Source organism: Sycon ciliatum, chromosome 5 (assembly GCF_964019385.1).
Source record: "Sycon ciliatum chromosome 5, ocSycCili1.1, whole genome shotgun sequence".
Taxonomy (NCBI): Eukaryota; Metazoa; Porifera; class Calcarea; order Leucosolenida; family Sycettidae; genus Sycon; species Sycon ciliatum.
Genome location: NC_088647.1, coordinates 33,364,649 through 33,371,715, shown reverse-complemented (window position 1 = coordinate 33,371,715; position 7,067 = coordinate 33,364,649). Strand labels below are relative to the sequence as shown.

General features: G+C 49.2%; 1 long non-coding RNA gene across 1 annotated transcript; it reads left to right on the top strand.

Annotated features, from left to right (window-relative positions):
* The first annotated feature begins 3,872 nt into the window (after positions 1-3,872).
* LOC135816737 (uncharacterized) lies at positions 3,873-6,854 on the top strand. The gene is made up of 2 exons (XR_010553480.1): positions 3,873-4,109; positions 6,129-6,854. It is a non-coding gene; the product is annotated as an uncharacterized LOC135816737 (long non-coding RNA).
* Positions 6,855-7,067: the final 213 nt, after the last annotated feature.

Below are 7,067 nucleotides of genomic sequence, written 5' to 3'. Positions count from 1 at the left end.
TGGCGGTGTATTGGAACTGGACGACAGAGTGGGTGACAGCACTGTTCGTGACGTGCTCAAGAGCAAGCACCCTATCGACCAGCCAGCAAACCCAGATGCACTGATTCCCGGGCAAGCGCCCATACCACCTCATCCTGTGCAGTTCGAAGCTCTTAATAGAGCCTCCATCCGACGTGCCGCACTACACACGCAGGGAGGTGCTGGCCCATCGGGAGTGAACGCGGACACGTGGCGCCATATGTGCACCGGCTTCTCCGATGCATCTGACCAGCTATGCGATGCTATGGCTCAATGTGCGCGCCGCCTCGCAACTACGTATGTCGATCCTACCGCACTAGAAGCTTACACGTCCTGCAGATTAATTCCTCTGGACAAGAGCCCAGGTGTCAGACCGATCGGCATTGGGGAGGTTCTCCGCCGAATCCTGGGCAAGGCCATCCTCTCTGTCATCCGCCCTGAAATCATGGAGGCTGCAGGAAGCCTTCAGTTATGTGCAGGCCAGGACGGAGGTATCGAAGCTGCCATCCATGCGATGGGGAGTGTGTTTGATGATCCGTCCACAGAGTGTCTTTTGCTTGCCGACGCATCCAATGCGTTCAATTGCCTGAACCGCGAAGTTTGCCTTAGGAATGTGCAGCACACGTGTCCGTCTCTCGCCCATCTGGTTGTCAACACATACCGTCGGCCCGCAAAACTATTTGTTGGTGGTGAAACGATCCTATCGGAGGAAGGTACAACTCAAGGCGACCCTGTGGCAATGGCCATGTACGCTATTGGCATCGCCCCGCTGATGAAGTCTGTGGCAACTGAAGGTGCGGTACAGTCCTGGTATGCTGACGACGCTGGGTCGGGTGGCAAGCTGCTGCGGGTGCGCAAGTGGTGGGATCGGCTAGTCTGAAAGGGCCCCCAGTACGGATACTTTCCCAACCCGTCCAAATCCATCCTGGTTGTGAAACCTCAGTTCCTCGATGAGGCTGTCCGTATTTTCGACGGCACAGGTGTCACCATCCAACCCGATGGTGCAAGATACCTCGGCGCTGCAATCGGCACGCCAGCCTTTGTCACCAGCTACCTGCAGCAGAAGGTTGAGGAGTGGAGCACACAAGTTCACCGCCTTAGCCAGTATGCTATCACTGAGCCGCAAGCAGCCTACTCAGCATATGTGTACGGCCTGCAGAGCAAATGGACTTTTCTCTGTAGGGCACAACCTGGTATGGCTGAGCACCTAGCTCCGCTTGATGCTGCTATCACCAACACCTTCATTCCTGCTCTCCTAGGTCGCCCCGTCAATGCTGAGGAGCGCACCCTGATAGCATTGCTATGTCGCTTTGGAGGCCTTGGCATACCTCATCCGTCGTCCCGGGCCGAACAGCACCAGTCCTCCCTTGACATCACTGCCTCCTTCACCTGCCGTGTTCTCGCCCAAGATCCAGTTCTTGGCGCTGCCATCCATGATGTTCGCGCTGCCAAGAAGCGCGTGATGGCGACAGCCGGGGAGTCAATTCGCGCAGCAGCCCAGGCCTTCTCTTCCTCCGCCAGTTCAGAGCTGCAGCGAGTGATCGCTCTGGCTTCGGAACCGGGTGCCTCAAGCTGGCTCACGTGCCGACCCCTTCAACGCCATGGCTTCACCCTGACGAAGTCGGAGTTTCGGGATGCTGTTTGCCTTCGCTTCAACTGGCTGCCGGTCCGGCTACCATCACTGTGTGCGTGTGGGCAGCAGTTCACTGTGTCTCACTCCCTCTCGTGTCCGACGGGTGGATTTCCGTCCATTCGTCACAACGAGGTGAGGGACCTCACTGCTCGTCTGCTCAGGCGGGTGGCCCATCAGGTGGCAGTTGAGCCACACCTCCAGCCACTCTCCGGAGAGCAACTCCGTTATCGCACTGCTATTGCTGACGACCAGGCACGCCTAGACGTCGTGGCTAGTGGCATTTGGGGAGGACGGTTCGAACGCACCTACATTGATGTACGGGTATTCAACCCCCATGCGTCTTCGAACCGTTCCAACTCACTTGCTGCTACCTATGTCCGTCATGCAAACGCGGGCAACATTCTGCTGAAGCGAGCGTGGAGCTGAAGCTGGATTGGTGACTGACGTACCTGCTTACTCCACAACACCGGCGCATAATGATGTGCATGTACAAGACTTCGTGAATATTCAACTCTAATTCGTGTTCCGTCAGCGTCAGTATCAGCAAGTACAGTCATGTAGTACAATTTGTTCCCAAAATAACTTCGGGACAGTCTGTTCATGGTTTTCATTTTTTATTGGACTCGTTCTCTACACTTGCGATAATTTAGCGGCAATTCTAACGTTGTAGCGTTGTTTTCTTGTAATTTAGTGGAACCTGTATTGAGTAACTGAGTTTTATGTTTCGTTACATTGTCGTCAGATCTCCTGTGTACCGGTTTTGTGGCACAATGATTATAGCCATTATATTTGGTCGTCTCCATTCTTGTGCAATCATGCATATGTAGGTTGGTTCTCTTCATGTTATTGTGACCAATTTCATAGATGTTGGTTGCCTTGTTGCTTTTTCTCCCCTCTCCTCTCACCCAAGCCATTCTGCATAAGCGAAGCTGTGGACGCAGCATACTGCTGCTACACTTCAACGCGGGAATGCGTATAATAATAATAATAATGTCCGTCATGAAAAGGCTAAGCGTCGTGCGTATGAGCAGCGCCTGAGGGAGGTGGAGCATTCCAGCTTTGTCCCCGCCATCTTCTCTACCACCGGAGGCATGGGAAAGCATGGTGCTTCGCTCTACAAACGCATCGCCTCTCTCCTCGCTGCCAAGACTGGGGAGCCATACAGCATCACCCTAGCTGCCATCCGCTGCCAGATTGGCTTTGCACTGGTCCGTTCAGCGCTGATGTGCTTGCGTGGTGCACGCAAGGCATTCTTACCAGCAATGGCCTCAGACTCGGCAGCGCTTGTTGTTGCTGAAGCAAGAATCTCAGCTTGAGGCTTACATTATTATCTGTCAAGTGTCATTAATGACATTGTACATGATCATCACCGCGTGCGCTCGATCTAATCATTGGGCATGTTCGATTGTACGAATCCATCAGCCCCGGATCCGGATTCGCCAAATTTGTGCATGTTCGATTGTACGAATCCGGATCCCGGGAGCACGGATTCGGATCCAGTCAACCCACCTCCCAGAGACGGATTCGACGGATTCGACGGATTCATTTCGATAGTACGACTGGTATCTACTCAGAACTCGCAATATGCGTACACTAGGTCAAGAGTTTACCACAACGCGTACAGATACTACGGGATGAGCTGTAACAACACGGTTGCTAAGGCCTTGAAACGGATTATCGGTTGTGCGCATTCGATTGTATCCGTCCGATCGAAGTGATCTGGTCAGCGGGGATCGGGATCCAGTTTCTACAATCGAATGCAGCCTTAGATTGTCTTTATTTTATGTTTTGCCCGTACAAGAGGCATGGTTTGAGTTCAAAAAAAAAAAATAATAAAGAAAGGCCCTCAGGTGCGCGGCCTGCGGTGCCAAAGTATACCTCGCCTAAGGCTTCCAGAAAGGCCCTCAGGTGCGCGGCCTGCGGTGCCATAGTATACCTCGCCTAAGAGGTATATTATGCTCGGCAGGCCGCGAAAGAGAGCCCGTTACCTGGACACTTAATCGCGCGGGTAGAGCGAAACTGAGCACCCTGGGATGCGAGCAGCTTTTTAGTACTCTCGGGTCCAAAATCTCACCACCAGGCCGGGATGATCAAAACGTCTGCCGGGTCTGCAGCCTACAAACGTGGATCTGCCGACACTGTGCTGTCGACGACATGTCCGGCAAGGCACCTCCTTGCGTGAAAGCAAGGAAGGCTTTTTTTTTAGAAAGGAAGCTTCTTCTCCAAAATTTAAAATTTTTGAAAATTATTCCTTCTGAAAATATCATCGCGTTCTTGACCTCGAAGCTGACTGCTGAATGCGATTAGGAAAGAAAATTCCTGAAGATACACCAGACTGATTCTGGCAAGCCGTCTGTCGTCTAGATATGCAGTTGTTCGTCATGCATGGCCAGCAATCTTCCTCGTTCGTCCTTTCGTTTTCCTGACCACGATGATGACAAGCAGCTCTCATGCTCAGGTTAGTGCTGTACTTGTATGTCTGGGCACACAACACATCTGAGATTCACCCACTGACGTTATCGAACTGAAGAATGCAGCAAGGGTTCCTCGGATTCTCTTGATTTCGGAACAAATTTCCATCACTTTCACCCTCTCAGTCTCTTCCCCATGCCCTCCATGCATGCACAATGCAGCTTGCATTTCAATTGCTGTTTTTTATACTTTGGCAGTGCCTCTGCTACACTTTCATATAGAGTGAGGTCCTGTAAATAGGATCCAACATTGTTGGTGGTGGTGTGTGTGTGGGGGGGGGGGGTACGTTTGCAGCCAGGATGTAGGAATGACACTTCTGCACAGCAGGTGGCAATAGTCAAAACTGGTCACTCTACAAATCCCATACCTGCCAACCTTTGCAAACCTGAGATCCAATGATATACCTAGGCATGAAAATGTATACAAAAGAAGCTCGCGGTGAGGCATGGAACTAGTGCACTTTTGGGTGCCTATTACCGCCCTTGATATCGGGACGGTCCCGGCCAAATCGGGATGGTTGTCAGGTATGAAATCCCAACCGAGAAAACCATTTAATTAAAAGATAAACTCGGCCAGGACATAGCGACTTTCTGTTTGCCGGGGGGGGGGGGTCATCGTCCGCAATATTGGTAGAGTCACGGTTACATTGTATATGTAGATACATGTGCATCAGGGATTCATAGCACCTGGGGAGACGACATGAGACCTACAGTGTAAGTACCCAAAACGTTGTGAGTTGTGACCCCGGATGGGGTAGTTCTACGTGATCTGTGTTTCTATAGACCTTATTCGATAACGTGATTTTTGGACTCGCCTCCAGGGATTTGTTGTAAGCTGGGGCACGCGTACGTGAAACGAGTGGCAAGAAAGGCCCAGTTCGTACAAGGGAGTAGTAAAATACCGGTATTTTTCTACTCCTATGTTCCCACGCCGAGTCCACTGTGCACTGAGTGCAGGTCTCTTGCCGCTCCCTGGTTCCCGGGACCCTGGTTCACGTGATTGTGACGTTTATTGAATAAGGTCTACATGTATATGCGGGCATGCATAAATCAACCCTTCCACAAGGACGGCTCAAACAGGCAGCCAAGGAGTGAAAATTTCGCTCCTGGGGCTAGGAGTGAAACGAAGGCCTCAATTTGCCAGATGAACCTTCTCCATCGAAACGAACGAAGGTGTCGAATAATTCTTTTACCAGTTCACAGTTGCCGTTCACGCGCACTCCCCGGGGTGGGGGGGGGGGGCTACTATGCACTTGTAGTGATACTTACCGTAAGCCAAGTGGAACACGACTAGTTGACTGCACAGACTACAGTACAGTATACATGCACATGTATACAGTGAAGATCAGTGCGTGCATGCCTGCCATAATCGTATGTTGACCTTCGTTCGAATTGAAAAGAGAGGGTCGTTTCGAAAAAGAAAAAAAGCTCGATGGAAGTATGATGCTGCTGACAATTCAAGACTCACTGAAGTCGCCTTTCTGGAATGGATCATGCACTCTAGGTTCATCCAATTGGATATGGACTCAAATCATTGTTACACCATTATTGTTTGGTTAGTTATTGTACATCCCATAGCATGTACACTCAACCTTGTGAATAATCTACCTCGGGTTTACAAAACAACTCGCAAATAACGACACAATCTTCAGATCTAGTGAACATTTGATTGCATACTTCCAACCTCACGAGTAACAACAATGCGAATAGCGACACTTTTCTCATTCACAATCGAGGGTCAGTATTCCCCAGGTTGACTGGAATTGCCAATCAAACAGGAGGGGCGAAAGTCGACCACGGCTGAAAAGGCATAAAGAAAAATTAATGTATATCATGAGCTAGATGGCTGAAGGAGGAAGTAGGTTTTCTGAGAAAGCAAGAAACAGAGGTGAATGAAGCACCAGGTCTGTCCATGCAGTGGATAGAATTATTGCATTGAAAGACAGGCTCTTTACATCAGCTTGCTACTATTATACCTACATTTGCTTTCTGCCTTTTTCATGCAGGATTCTGAAAGCTGGAGCAGCTCTGCTTACCTCGACCACTGAACTTACAACTAACTTCCAACCAAGTACAAGGCAATATTATGATGAATCAAGCACGCTTGCCATCATGTCATCATTGCAAAGTACATCGACAACATAGATTTGGCGCCGACTATGTATGATGTAGAGTGTGCTCTATGTATTTATACTACTGATTGGCCTACATTGTACTTATGTGGGCTGAGAGTAATCGATTGTGCTATATGGCAGTTTACTTGTATGTCATAGATGTTAACATTGCACACAGCTTCTGAAATGCTTTCTGTTGCACTGGCCTACTGCGGCCCACTGCAAATAGATTGTAGTGGCATGGGCCATGCCATAATTATAGTAGTATACCGGTACTACACCAACAATTTCACTGGTGCACTGTACTTACTGGTACGAGTAGATCTACATCATGCACAGCCTTGTCACTGCTTTTCTCATTTTTTATTAATTTACTGTACTGTACACATTTTGGCACAGCTCTTCCACAAAGAGTTACTAGTATTTTCTTCTGCATACCTACTGTATACAGTGACCTGACTGGTAACATCTATGGCTGTGAAATCACAAATTTCTGGGTTGACAGCCTCGAACCTATACGATTTGTTTCTAAGAACGTGCTATAAGAAATTTTCTATTGAAGTATTCTACTGTAGCTCGCAGGACATGGAGTGCAATTACGTAAAGTTTGGAACACCACTCTTCTGTGATTTGGATGTCAAATTATGAAATTCAGTGTGTGAGGTAAACCCATGCATGGCATACACTGCTATAGTATGACTCGGGGTAAAGTGTTCCAACGCATACTCATTATAGTGAATAGTTGTGTGACCAACGTTGTTGCTGCTGGATAAATAGTACATATTCTGAGATAACTGAAGCTACACAGCCATCTAATGTTCAGACATGCAT